The sequence below is a fragment of the Microcaecilia unicolor genome, chromosome 2 (assembly GCF_901765095.1).
Source record: "Microcaecilia unicolor chromosome 2, aMicUni1.1, whole genome shotgun sequence".
NCBI classification, from domain to species: Eukaryota; Metazoa; Chordata; class Amphibia; order Gymnophiona; family Siphonopidae; genus Microcaecilia; species Microcaecilia unicolor.
This window is the reverse complement of record NC_044032.1, coordinates 393,454,682-393,471,139: the sequence shown is the minus strand read 5'-3', so window position 1 is coordinate 393,471,139 and position 16,458 is coordinate 393,454,682.

Below are 16,458 nucleotides of genomic sequence, written 5' to 3'. Positions count from 1 at the left end.
ACAGTCGGATTGCAGACCCACTTTTGGTGGACTAATAAGCTGGACCTGGGGTCTTAAGGTCTCTGCCTATATGTTTTTTAAACATCTGATTAAAGGTTCTAAACCATTGACCCCTGTAACATCCTGAAGTGGGTGCACCCATAGTATTTAGACTTCTATCAGCCCATCTGTAAAGTACTTGATCAAATGATTGCTGCTTACTTTGCCAGGGTCATCCAATACAAACATATAAGGACTGCCAAGGTGGATTAGACTTGCTGCACTGCAGATGCTACGTTGCTGTTTCTTTTGCTGATATTGTGGTTATTCTCCTTATTGTTTTAAGCTACACATCAAGTTGTGACACCTGAGGAAGACACAATGCCAAAACACTGGCTGTGTAAGGTCTGAATGGTGTATGTTACTTTAATTGGAGAATAAACTTTTGTCTGAAGACATTGGACTTCTGGTCTTTCTTGGAACTTCTTCTACTCTTGTCTCCTGTTCTGGATTAGGCCAATATACCACCGAGCCCTGCATCCTGTTTCTGACAATGGCCAGTCTGATTTACTTAGAAGTATATCTCACATCCCAAATAGAAAAGTCTATCCCATGTTGCTCCTCCCCTGAAATGGGAGGTATAAGTCTATCTGGTTAGATAATGGTTAATGGACTTGCCCTCTAGAAATATACCCAAACCTTTACAAATCTCAGCTGAATTACCAGATTTGTTCGCACTCTCTATGTGCAAATATTATTGACAAAAAATACTTTTAGCAGGCAGTTCAGTGGAAAAGAAGTACTGAAGCGTCCATATGATGAAATTCAGAGATAAAGATTAATAAATCAATGATATTTTGGCCTGAATAGCAAAAGAGGGGATATGAGAATTGCAATGTATTCTAGATGCAGGGATGATATTCCCCTTTCAAGTAGTGAAACAAAGATTTCAGTTACTATACATACAAATGATTACAAACTGCATCATAGTATTCTTAAGGCAAATATACCTCTTAAAATTTAGGTGGAATCCCCAGCTTTAACAGAAGTGTGTCCTTTGAGTTTTCAAAAAGGACATGTAGCTTCTTTTACAATTTTTTAAGAGACAAATTGCCCTCTCCTACAAAAGGTCTGGAAAAATTATGGGAACAGGAGATAGCAGTAGCTGAAGATCAACTAGATTGCCTGATTTCCTGGAATAAAGGACTGAGACACTTCATATCTTCTAGTCTCACTCTCTATTTTGTATTACTTATAGGCTAATATGGACCGCTAGAAAATTGCATAGTATAGAACCTGGGGAACTGGGTTCAGTTCCTACTACTGCTCCTTGTGACTGGGCAAGTCACTAAACTCTCTATTGCCCCAGGTACAAAATAAGTATCTGTATATAGCATCAGATAACTATGATTCAGATTATTCTTCCCAATGTGCATCACTTTGCATTTGTCTACATTAAATTTCATCTGCCATTTGGATGCCCAGTCTTCCAGTTTCCTAAGGTCTTTCTGCAATTTTTCCATAAACCACATGTATTTTGACAATTTTGAATAGTTTCGTGTCATCTGCAAATTTAATCACCTCACTCATCTTTCTGATTTCCAGATCATTTATAAGTATGTTAAATAATACTGGTCCCAGTACAGATCCTGTGGCACTCCACTATTCACCCTTCTCCCTTGAGAAAAATGGCCATCTAACCCTACCATCTGTTTTCTGTCCAATAACCAATTCTTAATCCACAGAAGGACATTGCCTCCTATCCCATGACTCCTTAACTTTCTCAGTAATCTCTAGTGAGGTACTTTGTCAAAAGCTTTCTGAAAATCTAGATATACTACATCAACTGGCTCACCTTTATCCACTTGTTTTTTCATGCCTTCAAAGAAATGAAGCAACTTAGTGAGGCAAGACCTTTCTTAGCTGATTCCATGCTGACTTTGTCCCATTAAACTATGTTTATCTACGTGTTCTGTAATTTTATTCTTTATAATAGTTTCCACTATTTTGCCCAGCATTGAAGTCAGGCTTACCAGTCTATAATTTCCCGGATCATCCCTGGAACCCTTTTTAAAAATTGGCGTCACATTGGCCACCCTCCAGTGTTCAGGTATTATGGACGATTTTAATGACAGGTTGTAGATCACTAACAGCAGATCAGCAATTTCATGTTTGAGTTCTTTCAATAGCCTGGAGTGTATACCATCCAGTCTAGGTGATTTATCACTCTTTAACTTGTTAATTTAGCTCAGTAGATCTTCCATGTTCACAGAGATTTCTTTCAGTTGCTCCGCATCGTCATCCTGAAACCCATTTAACCATTATAACTACAGAAAGGCGGGTATATCAAGTCCCATCCCCTTTCAAATCCATACTGGCACTGTTCTAGTATAGTAGGTACATGTCTCATAGGATTTTTATTGTTCCCATCTGCAAATGTTTTGGGAGTTGGTATGGACAACTATGAATCAAAATCTTAAGATAAAGGAACCAATTTCATATACAATAATAATTTTTAAATTTAAGGCCAGATTCAGTAAATGATACCCAAAATTAGGCCATTAAGGTCCATGCTAAGCATGAATTCTATAAAGGTCGCTTAGTGCTAAGCAAATTTTGCACAGATTCCAGTGCCCAACTTTGGGTTTGAGGAGTTACACCTGCTGAAACCAGGAGTAAATGCTAGCAAGCAACTAATGACAGTTGGACACGTAAATGACCTATTCTATAACTCTCCACCTAAATTTTGGGAATGCTCCTAACCTGTCCATGCCCCTCCCTTGTCACGCCCCCTTTTGAGTTGTGTACAAGACAATTTAAGTGTGCAGTGTTATAGAATAGCGCATAAGCAGATCTGTGCATGTCCTAATTAGTGCCAATTAATGTCAATAATTGTTAATGGCTCATTAACTAGTTTGCATGATTTATGCCCAAATTTGGGTGACCTTTATAGAATCCAGAGTTGAAATCAGATCTTTCTGACCCTCATCCAAATTTTTCAATATCTTGATTTTTATTATATTGCAAATGATCTTGAATACATGGAAGAGTCTTAATTAAATCACTTCTTTCGGTGGAACTCAGTATGTTTTACTAGTAAATATAAGCTAGCAGCAGCTGATAGAAACAAGAGTAGGCTGTATATTATTAAAATATGGAAACTTTTGCTAGACATCCTAAATATGGATTTGTGATAATGTTTCACAAATACCCGGAAACTTAGGGTGCTTGTATAATTCGTTGATCCCCTCTGTTTTTGTTACACTGTTTGCTGATATGTTTCAATCATCCAGTTTAGCAAATGTTATATGATTGTATTCTAATTTCTTATTCAAACCATTAAAGAAATAGAACTAAAACTAATCATCTCCTATCACTCATGATTTTGTACATCAGGCTCTATCATTTCTTCTTTCAGTCATTTTGGTCCAGTCCAAAGAGCCCTATCCTGTCAAGCCTTTCCTCACAGTGCAGTCATTTCATTCCCTTAATCATTTTTGTTACCCTTCTTTGCACCTTTTCTACTTCTGATATATCATGTTTTAGATGTGGTGACCAGAAATGCACAGACACACTGGATCGATACAAGGTCATTATTATATTCCCCGTTTTCTCTCTATTCCTTTCCAAGTAATTCATAGCATTCTATTTTCCCTTTGAGTTGCTGTGACACAATGAGTTGAAGATGTCAATGTATTGTCCTCAATGATCCCAATTTCTGTTTGCTGAGTGGTAACTGCTAATACATAACATCATTGAGTACATATTGGTAGTCTTTTACTGAAGATTAATGCATGCTGTATGCCACAGGACCCATTTTATTCCTAGGGGCCCTGCTGCTGCTAACATGGGGTAATCTTTAGTAAAAGGTCCCCATAGTTTGGATTTTTTCCCCATTGTGTATCTCTTTGCACTTGTCTACATACTATTAATCTCCCATTTGGAAGCCCAGTTTCCTGGTCTCATAAGGTACTTCCTCAAAGTCAGCTGTTTTGATCACCTTCTCATCTCCCTTTTCCAGGTCATTAATGAATATGTTAAACACTAGTCCCTGTAGAGATCCTTGCAGGGCCGTGCCGACACAGTAAGCGAGGTAAGCATGGCAGGAGGGCGCCATCCTCTGGGGGGCACCCCGCCGCACCATGCTTACTTCGCCCTCTTCTCCCCAGATCCTTGTCCTTTTTTTTTTGTTTAAATTTACCTCTCCGGCGCGTGGCAGTGTAGCGTTAGTGAGAAGGCGGCGCTCCTCCGCCCCGACGTGTCAGTCTCTTCCCTTTGCTCGGTTCCGCCTCCTTCTGACGTCAGAAATGACGTTAGAAGAAGGCGGGACACTGAGCGAAGGGAAGAAGACACGTCGGGGTGGGGGAGCGCCGCCTCCTTCTCACTAACGCTACGCTGCCGCGCGCCGGAGAGGTAAATTTAAACAAAAAGGAAAAGGATCTGGGGAGAAGAGGGCGGGTAGTGTAGTGATCGTTTTCGGGGGGGGGGGGGGCGCACCGGCGGGGCCAACTGCAGGGGGGCGCCGGTGGGGCCAACTGCAGGGGGGCGCCGGAGACCCTAGGCACGGCCCTGGATCCTTGGGTCACTGCACTAATTACCTCTCTCTACCTAAAAAACTCACTGTTTAATCCTACTGTCTGTTTCCTATCTCAGGATTTTGTAGTTTTTTTCAAGACTCTCAGGAAAGACTATCAAAAGGCTTTCTAAAAATCTAGCTATGCTATATTGATCAGCACTCTAGAATTCATATGTTTATTACATCTTCAAAACATTCAAATAGATTAGGAAGTCAGCAGTGCTCTTTGCTAAATCCATGTTGTCTTTCCCCCATTACTGCATATTAAAATTATCCATCTTTATTGAACATTCTGTATACGTAATACAAATTTCCAAAACAACCATGGTTAAACAGTCTCTAAATATGCAGCATGAACATTTTTTTTAAATAAACATCAACGTAATAAGAAAAAAGAAAGAAAGAAAAAGAAACACAAAAACAGATTGTATTTGGCACTCTAAGAGAAAATTGTAAACCTACGCAATACGTTACCACAGAACACCACCGACACCGAAAAATTAATGGATGGTCTGGACCCAACCCTTGGTGAATATCCAGCAGACCGAATCTGGACAAACTTCGCTCTCCTCACCGATGAAAGTGTCACCCTAGCGATTAACAGGTTCGCCAAATCCCACTGTAAACTGGACATATGCCCCAACAACCTAATAAAATCTGCCCCAAAACGCTTCATAGCAGACCTCACATCACACCTAAACTACATGCTGCAACATGGACTCTTTCCTAAGAACAAAGGCAACATACTACTCACCCCAATACCTAAAGATTCAAAGAAAAAACCAAATGATATCACCAACTACCGCTTGGTAGCATCTATCCCTGTGGTAATAAAACTACTGGAAAGCATGGTAACCAAGCAACTTACCTTACCGACTTCTTAAACAAATTCTCAATACTACACGAATCATAATCAGGATTTCATTCCAACCACAGCACTGAAACAGTACTAATTACTCTCCTAACCAAATTCAAACAAGAAATTGCAACTGGCAAAAATGTACTTCTCCTACAATTCGACATATCTAGTGTGTTCGACATGGTAAACCATAAAATAGTACTAAACATCCTAGAATACTTTGGGATCGGTGGAAGCGTACTTAGTTGGATGAAGGGTCTCCTAACCGCAAGAACATACCAAGTGATATCAAACTCGAACACATCATCACCATGGAAACCAGAATGTGGCGTACCCTAAGGATTTAACCTAATGATGACCCCACTAGCCAAATCCCTATCCAACCAAGGCCTTAACCTTTACATTTACGCAGACGATGTCACGATATACACCCTGTTCAAACACGATCTAACAGAAATCACAAACGAAATCAAACTTATCCAGCAAATCATGAACTCATGGGCGGATGCATTTCAATTAAAACTCAACGCAGAAAAAACACACTGCCTCATCCTCTCATCACAATACAACACGAACAAACCCACAAATATAAGCACCCCAAACTACACCCTTCCTGTCTCAGACAGCCTGAAAATTCTCGGAGTTACTATTGACTGAAATCTCACGCTAGAAAGCCAAGCGAAAACTACAACAAAGAAAATGTTGCAATCAATGTGGAAACTCAAACGAGTAAAACCCTTCTTCCCGAGGGAAATATTCTGCAGCCTGGTACAATCAATGGTGCTAAGTCACCTAGACTACTGCAATGCAATCTATGCCGGATGCAAAGAACAGATCATTAAGAAACTCCAAACTGCCCAAAACACCGCAGCCAGACTCATATTTGGAAAAACGAAATACGAATGTGCCAAACCCTTGAGAGAAACATTACACTGGCTCCCAAGCAAAGAACGAATTGCGTTCAAAATCTGTACCCTGGTTCATAAAATCATTCACGGAGAGGCCCCGGTATACATGAAAGACCTCATTGACTTACCAACCAGGAACTCAAAAAAGTCAGCACGCACATGCCTAAACCTCCACTACCCTAGCTGCAAAGGACTAAAATATAAATCAACATATGCATCCAGCTTCTCCTACATAAGCATGCAACTATGGAATGCGCTACCAAACATCATGAAAACAATGCACGACCTAACAAACTTCCGGAAATCATTAAAAACCAACTTGTTCAAAAAGGCATACCATAATGATCCAACTTAAACACCTGAACCCTACAACAAAATGAAACTCAAACCAGATCTGGACAAAACTTAACTCTTTCTCCTGACAACCTAATGTACACTGTCACTCATGAACTTTAACGCAATACCACCCTGTATTGTTATCTGTCTGCTGTACTCCAACCCCGCTTGTGAGCCCTTGAGCCCAGACCCCCTCCCCTCCCCCAACAGTAAGGAAGTCAAGGGGAGCCCAGGGTAGACTGAACCACAGTAGCAAGAGCCCGCCTTCAGTGTACTCACCAAGGACACCAGCTTCGAGGTGAGGAACAGGCTTCCTCACAGGTAGAGGACACAGGAACCAGCCGGCGGCAACCGGTACTCCCCACGGAACAGCAGGCACAGTGAAACTGGGGCAGCTAACCGTCTTCACCTGCATTTAGCTAACGTTCAGTAAGAGTTGAGCCCTTACCTGCAGTCAGCCGGCAGGACTTAGGGACTCCCGAACCAGCAGCAGCGCTAGGAGAAGCTGAACCCCACTGAGAATCAGATCTGGGCAGGCAGTACCCAAAACTAAACCAAGAAATACAAGCCAGAGGCAAGCCACTGGCTACAGCACACAAACACACTCAGAACCAGAGACCAAAGGGTTAACACACACCAGCTACAGGAAAGGGGAGGGGCCACAGCAGGGAAGCAAAGAGAAAATACCCAGGAAGACAAATGCTGCTCTGAAACCCAAAACTACACTCAGCTGCTCCCTCCAGGGGAAAACAACCAGAGAAGGGAAATGAAGAGGAACCAAACCCAGCACAGACACACAGCAAGGGAACACAACAGAGAGAGAAAGGGCAACACAGAATACCTCTCCTCCACAGCACAAGCTCTCAAACACAGATATCTAACAGGCTAAAGGCAAGCACATAGCTCAAACGCCAAAGCACCGTACCCTGGGCTAGCAGGTAACAAATAGACCCTGGATACTGACGTCAGCACTGCAAACGTCAGCTACACCTCGAGCTGACCAATGGCAGGTAAGTCCCTCCCAGCTACTCTAGCAGAGACATTCCCACTCCTCCCCATCCTGCTAGCAGAAACATAACATGTATTTCTCATACAGGAATTGGTGATTGCCATCACTGTACTATGTAAGCCACATTGAGCCTGCAAATAGGTGGGAAAATGTGGGATACAAATGCAACAAACAAACAAATAAATAAATAAATAAATTCGGGATCATACATCAATTAAAAGAAAAGTAATCTTAAGAGACTATCCAAAAATCAAACTCAAATAGAAAAATAAATAGAAATCAAAAGCACCCCCCACCCAGAGGGGACCTTATATAACACCCTAAAGATATATCTTCTGCCCAGACAAATCTACACCTATGACTTGTGGGGGGGTGGGGGGGGGGGAGAATAACCTAACTACAGCGAGGAGATACGGCTAGTAAGGCAGATTAGAGAATAAAGAATAAAGGCGTACATCTTCTGAGAGAGAAAGGTGAAATATGGCACACTGCTAATTACCACACCACCGGAAGCCATTTGATCTTAATCTGATTGCTATGACCTTTTAGTGCTGCTGTAATTTTATCATACCTGTGTAGTTCCTCACCACAAACTCCCTTCCAGACATGCACTATAGTAATTTTTGCTGCCATAAGCAAGATCATAACAAGAGATCCATGTCTGTGCTTCTCAAAACCCTCAGGAAAATATCCTAGTAGACCATATCAAGTGATCTTTGAAAAGAGAGCCCTGTCCACTTAAGAATGGTCTCCCAAATTTGATCCCAGAATTTTATACTTTTTAAGGCATTCGCACCATTGATGTTCTTAGGTACCCACTTGCCCACATCCTCTCCAACGTAGTCCCTCTCTATTGTTAGGGGTATGTATGTTCATTTCCCTATGAGGCATCCAATATAGATGCAGAACCAATATGTATGGCAGCTGCTTATAAATTAGTGACTAGAACATTGGTAAATATACCAATAGATTCTTTTCCAAAAGTAGTCCCCAAAGGTACTGGCTAGCCATTGTTCCCACACTTTTTGGTGTGAAAAAGGAGCACCTTTCTCCAGTGAGTCCAAATCTCTACATAATCTAGTCAATAGATTTTTATTTGAAAGGGATTTAAAACAAGTTCTTTGTGTAAATTAAATGTAGCATCCTGTTTCAGCAGAAAATCATGCAATTGAAAGTATTAAAAAAAGGGATCTTTAGGGCTGTGATATCCTGGAGTGTTTGGTGGGACAGTACTGTGTCAGAGGCTATCAAATCTCCACAATACCCCATTTTCAAAGCTTCCAATTTTCCCAACAACAGGTTCACATATTTTGAAGAAGAAGGAACATAGTTCCTCAGTCTACTTGCTGGATGGAGCACTCCAGCAGTACCTTGAGCTTTCTTTGCTATGTCCCAAATTTTGCACAACGGATCAAGAAAAAGGTGTTGCTGCACCACTGCCCACTGTTTCATCATATCTTTAGTATTAACCTGGAAATAGTCAAAAATAGAGTGAGGGGTGATAATTGACTGTTCAAGGTGTATCCAGGGCTTTTCCAATCACCTGTCATAGTGATCTTTTACAGCTTTAAGAACTGCAGCCCTCTAATAATGAATTAAATTGGGAAGACCTGGGTATTTTAAGGGGAGGACCCAAGGAGCTTCTCTAATGTGCAGCCATCTTGGTTAACTGCACCACTGGAAGTCTCATTTAATGCATATTGTGATGAGACCCCTGGGGCAACCCCTCAAGGATGAGGGGTAGGTGCTAGGTACCCGTAATCAGGAACAGTCACCAACCTTCAGAGATGAAGGGATCAAGGACTCCATTCAGGTATTAACCATAAAAATCAACCAGATAATCTCCTCTAGGTGCAGTAGTCCATAAATCTGGATACTGTAACACAGAGTGAATTCCAAAATCTACTGTTCAGGACTTCCTTCACCTAGTACCCTCTTTCCATGGGTAAAACTGATATTATGGTACGTGCAGCCTTCTGGCTCTTCTACTTCAACAAGAAAACACTTGGTTTAACAATTTGGACAATATGCAAATCAGGTTCTCTCCATAACTCAGCCTTATGCAAATCAGCCTTCCTGTAGCCACTTCTAATCAGCTCTGTGGGGGTAATTTTTCTTTTAGAGACACTTCTTTTCCAAGTAGCAATAACTTGATATTGAGATCTTTTCACTGTGTAGTAGGAACTCAGTTGTACAGCCACCGACACTTGGACAGGACAACATTCTACCTTGACCTATCCTCCAGCTCCGACTGTTACTTTCAGTTCCAAAATTAAAACAAAGTCTTCACTTCAAGAAACCTTTGTCCAAAAAGTGCAACAACACTCCCACATGGTAATACTTTAAGGTAAGTACCTCTTCCTAGGCCCACCTTTGGGATCCCACTTAAGGGTCCACACCTTAGAATCCTCAGCCCAATCCATCCATTTTCTATGACTGCAGACAACATTCTTCTCCAGGCTTCTCTCTCTCTTCTGCCTGCTTTCTGGGGTGATCTTTTATGGAGCCTTGGGTCTACACTCTGCCCTTCTCATGGGGGCTTCCATCACTTCACAGGCTAATCTCCTTTCCTGTCCAAAGCAAAAAGGGTATCTTTCAATAAATAGAAAGCGAAGCTACCTGAGAAGAATATGTGAGAGCACAAACACTTTCAAACTAGTCGTAAATCAGTAATAAGGCAGAGCAAGAGAGAAATACAAAACTAAGTTGCCAAAGAGGCAAAACTTAGTCATGAACTTTTTAGGTAACTCAGAAGCAAGAAGCTTGCAAGTGAGTTAATGGACCTATTAAATAATCAGGGAGTAAAAAGTTGCTCAAAGAGGACAATGAAATACCAGAATGCAAAAAGATCATCAAGAACATTCCTCAATCTCCACTACCCCAGTTGTAAGGGATTAAAATATAAATCCACATATGCATCCAGCTTCTCCTACGTATGCACGCAATTATGGAATGCATTACCGAAGGCCATAAAATCAATACATGACCTAACAATCTACCACAAACTACTGAAAACAAACCTATTCAAGAAGGCTTACCATAACATTCTATCCTAAATAAAAAATAAACAGACTTTACACGAACTAGACAAAACCGAACTCTTGCTGCTTGACTGATTAACCTCACTGCTATTAAAGAAAGCTACACAATAAGCACTCCAATCTTTTTCCTAAATTGATAACGACATCGCTATAGTCGATGACCTAACATATGCTACAACTCACTCTATTACTTAGAAACCTCTATGCAATGCCATAATGCATTCCTCTGTACCATGCACTTTAATGCAAAATCATTTGTATGCAATACCAAAATGTACTCTCCCGTACCATGAATGTATGCACCTAAATGTATTACCATTTGAAATTCTGTACCCGGAATGGATCACCATCACGGCATAATGTAAGCCACATTGAGCCTGCAAATAGGTGGGACAATGTGGGATACAAATGCTACAAATAATAATAATAATAATATTGGGCTCATTTTCAAAAGAGAAGGATGTCCATCTTTCGACATAAATCAGAAGATGGACATCCTTCTCCCAGGGACATCCAAATCGGTATAATCGAAACCCGATTTTGGACGTCTCCAACTGCAGTCCGTCACAAGGACGTCCAAAGTTCAAGGGGGCATGTCGGAGACATAATTATTGCAAAGGCGGGACTTGGGCATGCCTAACACTTGGACGTCCTTGACCCATAAATGAGAAAAACAAGGATGTACCTGATGAACACTTGGACGTTTTCACCCGGACGTGTTTTTCTTACGAATAAGGCACAAAAATGTGCCCGAAATGACTAGATGACCATCGGAGAGAATTGGGGATGACCTCCCATTACTCCCCCAGTGGTCACTAACCCCCTCCCACCCTCAAAAAACATCTTTCAAAATATGTCGTTCCAACCTCTATGCCAGCCTTAGATGTCATAATCGGGTCCATGACAGCGCATGCAAGTCCCAGGAGCAGTTTTAGTGGGTACTGCAGTGCACTTCAGACAGGTGGACCCAGGCCCATACCACTCCAAAACCCACCATAAACCCACTGTACCCACATCTAGATGCCCCCCTTCACCCGTAAGGGCTATGGTAGTGGTGTACAGTTGTGGGTAGTGGGTTTTGGGGGGGTTTGGGGGGCTCAGCACATAGAGTAAGGGAGCTATTTTCCTGGGAGCAATTTATGAAGTTGACTGCAGTGCCCCCTAGGGTGCCCGGTTGGTGTCCTGGCATGTCAGGGGGACCAGTGCACTAGAAATGCTGGCTCCTCCCACGTCCAAATAGCTTGCATTAGGACATTTTTGAGATGGATGTCTTTGGTTTCGAAAATTGCCAAAAGTCAGAAACGTCCATGTCTAGGGACGTCCAAATCTAGGGTCGTCCAAATTTAAGGATTTGGATGTCTCTGACGGTATTTTTGAAATGAAAGATGGATGTCCATCTTGTTTTGAAAATATGGGTTTCCCCGCCCCTGGATTTTGCCGTTTTGTAAGGACGTCCAAATCGCAGCTTGGACGTCCCTTTCGAAAATGCCCCTCCACGTATCTCAGTTTTGGCGGCTGGTATGGACTCCAGCAGCACTTCAGCTTTTTGATGTATTTTCTGTCTGAGGATGGCGGCCACCTGGAATGCATGTGTTCTTGAAGACAATTTTGCAAGCCTGGCTCTCTTCAAGTTCACCTGCGGTTCCACATTGGAGATCAGCTACGATTTAGCTCTCTGCTCTGGAATGCAAGGGGATTTCAGATTTATCTTCACTAAAGGGAGATCAGTTTTTGCAAATGTGGATGCCATTTTGGCATACATTGACACCTGTGGCACACAGTAGGATCATAAACGCATAGGCAGCAGCACTTCCTATTGGTTAAGGGGGGAGGGGGTTACTTTCAAAACTTGTATGGCATTTCATGTTTGTGATTCTAGTGTTTGGTGTTTTGTATCATATGTTGCCAATAACCATTATTTTTGAAAAAAAAAAATACCCGAGCTTGCACTGGCAACCAGTACAAGTGAATGAGAGAAGGAGCAGCTCTATCAATTTCTTCAGATAGAAAATCACTTTGGCTAGGGTGTTTTGAAGAAGCTGCAATTTAAAATTGAGCTTTACCGAAATAGATGAGTACAAACAATTACAATGGTCTAAATGAGATTAAATAAGAGCCTGGACTAATAATCAGCATAAAGTACAAAGCTGATGCAGTTCAAAAACACTGAGCTAACAATATGGTTAACGTGTACTTCAAAGGATAAAAGTGTCCAAAAGGACTCCCAAAACCCTGGACGTTGACGCAACTTTAAGTAATAAACCACCTGGGAGTGTCAAAGACTCTGGAATATGTTTTGTACAGTGACTTAACCACAGTAATTTAATTTTATCCTTGTTGAGTTTGAACCTTTGTATCTTTCTATAAGTTTCTATTAAAATAATGCTATCATTTACCCTTAGTATAGAAGCATTTAAACCATCATCTACCGGGACAAGAAGCAACATATCATCTGCATAGGAATAAAATTTGGCAGACTGGCCCTGTTTGGTGCATCCTAGCATGGCAGAACCAAGGTTTTCCCCATTAATAAATTTGGTCCTATTCTGTTAAGTTTTCAGAGAGTTATTTTACCACCAGATAGACAAACATTCTCAACTACTGATGTATATTTCTTTCTCGGGCTGGAAAGAATTAAAACTAAGCATGTACATTTTCACAGCAAAACTACCCACTTCAAATAGCAGATGCAATTGTAGATAAATAGTTTTAAGCTTATTTATACATTTAAGCTTGTTTTGGAAATGTATGTATCATGTATGTAACAGCCCACAATTCTTTTCAATCTTTATCTTCATTTGAGCTTTAACAGAAAAACCAAACAAAATCATTCTCTGAGGACAAGTGGGCTTTCATATTCTCACATGTGGGTAGAGGCCGATCCGTGTTGTCCGGTCTGGCATTTATGCCCAAGTAAAAAAACAACAACCCAGAGCTTTGTGACACACAAGCTGTGCTCCACTGCGCATGCGCGAGTGCCTTCCCACTCACTTCAAGAACGCAGTCCTCTCGGTTTTGTTTTCTCCACGTGAAGAGAAGCTGTGCTTTTTCAGTGTCTCTTCACACGTCTGGGTTTTGAGCTTTTGAGTGCCTTTGGCCTTTTATTTTTTCGTATCCTTTTTTTCGCCTTGTTTCTTAAAAAAAAAAGTGTCCCTTCATTTTTTTTCTAGGTTTCTTGTGCTCGCATTTAAGTTTCCTTTGACGTGGGCTGACTTTAGGCCCTGACTTTGGTCAGGAACCCCCTTTTTTCGTGCCTTGCCCCTTTTTCAGGCACTATCGAGCTGGTTGATTTAGCCAGCGCGGTCTTCCCTTCCATGTCCACAAAGACTCCCAGTGGCTTCAAACATTGTACCCGGTGCAACGGGACCATCTCAGGGAAAAGACACCCATTCTTGGTGTCTACAGTGTCTTGGGCCCAACCATAGCCCTGATAACTATATTCTCTGCCTTCGTATGAAGAAGAGAACCCAGGTTTTCCGGGAGGCTCAATGCAAAAAGATTTTTGGAGCCAGGTCCGGTTCCTCGACATCGGCATTGATGTCGAGTGTCCCACTGGCATCGGGAGTATCGGTAAGCATGGCAGTGTTGAGAACTCAAGACACTGGGAGCAATGAGGTATGGAGTGGGTCTCCACCTGTCTCGAGGCCTCCTGCTGAACATGCCCACCAGGTCTGTCCTTCGTTGGACCCGACCCCGAGGCGATGTGAGGGTTCAACGTCATCCTTGTCAGCACCGAGGAGCATGGGTGATGTGATTCGAGTGAAGGCCAAGAAGCACCTTCACTGATCGCCCACGATACACAGTACTGGGAGCTCTGGGGCATCGAATGACATGGCACCTGAGAAGCGTTGGTGCTGGGAGGACTGCTCTCCCTCCATCCAGGAAGTGCTGATGCAATTGTCTCCACGCAGCCAGGATCCTGCTCCCATATCGGCCCCAGTGGTTCTGCAACCTGTGCCTCAGCTGACCCCCCAGCTTTTCCTGATGTCGGCCCTCAATGAGTGCATCCGGGCCTTGCTCCCTGAGTTGCTGGATGGCCTCATGCAGTGATGTGCTATGGTATCAGGGGGTGCTTGCACCTGCCATACCTTCCACTGTGGCCCCGCCTGGCCCTCAGCCTGCTGTGCAGCCTCCGACGCTTGCGGCACCAGTGTTGACTGCCACCCAGGCTGGCACCCCTCTGACGTCAGTGGAGGAAGCTTCACCGGGGTCGAGGCGGGAGCCAGTCTCTCGACACCGCTCTCGAGGACATGGTTCCTCGGCATCGAGGCAGGCTCAGTCTCTGTTGTCTCGTAGAGAGTTTCTATCTGACACCGAGGAGGAGTGCTCATGGGAATCAGAGGAAGATCCCAGATACTTATCCTCCGACAAGTCTTATGGGATCCTTTCTGAGCCCTCTCCACCACCTGAGCGGAGACCGTCTACACATGAGAGCCTCTCTTTCCCATCTTTTGTGAAGGAAATGGCTGATGCTATTCCATTCCTTGTAGAAGTGGAGTATGAGCCCAGAGCCAAGATGCTCGAGGTTCTGGATTATACCTCCCCTCCTAAGGAGGCTGTGATGGCTTCTCTCCACGAGGTACTCAAGGCAGTCCTCTTTAGGAACTGGGCATCCTCTTTGTCGGTCTCTGTTGTCCCCAAGAAGATCAACACCCAGTATTGGGTCCATGGTGAGCCTGGGTTTGTGCGGCCTCAGTTGCCTCATGACTCCATGGTTGTGGAATCCACTCTCAAAAGAGCCAGGAGTACTAGGGACTATGCCTTGGCTCCCCCAGGCAGAGAAGCTAGAACCCTGGATTCTTTTGGGAGAAAGATGTACCAGGCCTCTATGCTCAATTCCCGCATTCAATCATACCAGGTCTTCACATGCGTTTACTTGCAGAACTCGGTGAGACAGCTGTCTGATTTGGTCGATATGCTCCCTCCAGAGCAGGTCGAGCCTTTTTGCCAGTTGGTCAAGCAGTAGAAGGTGTGTTGAAAGTTCTTGGCCAGGCACACTTACGACACTTTTGATGTGGCATCCAGGATCTCTGCTCAAAGTATAGCAATGGACAGACTCTCATGGCTGACTTGGAACATTCTTTTCAGCAGAGGTTGGTGGATGCCCCTTGCCGGGGGATAACCTTTTTGGAGAGAAGGTTGAGGAGGTCGCTGACCAGATCAAGAAACACACTGTTGCCATCTCTTCTTTCTCCCTCCGGACACCTTTTGCAACTATCTCCTCATCTAGGAGGTTTTTTGGCAAGTCAAAGAGCAGTCCCTACTACTACTCTAGGTGTAGGTACACTCCTTTGGCTCGCCAGCCTATCTAGGCTCAGCCCCAGCATGCTCATTCTCATCATCAGTGTGCACCTAAGGCCCTTGCTGCTCCCCAGTCAAAGCAAGGGATGAGTTTTTGACTGGCTTCAGCAGAGCATAGACGCAGTATAAGTGTCAGTCCAGGACAACTTGCCGGTTGGGGGGAGGTTAAAATTTTTTCACCAAAGGTGGCCTCTCATAACTCTGACCGATGGGTTCTTCAAATAGTTCATCTTGGATACACCCTCAGTTGGCATTCCAAACCTCCAAATTGCCCACCGAGAGCTCATTCATTCAGCTCTCAGCACAGGTGGGTACTTGCAGAGGAACTGTCCACCCTTCTGAAGGCCCATGTGGTTGAGACCGTTCCACAAAGGGAGGAAGGGCAGGGATTCTATTCCAGGCACTTCTTGTGCAGAAGACAGGGGGGATGCGTCCCATCCTAGACCTAA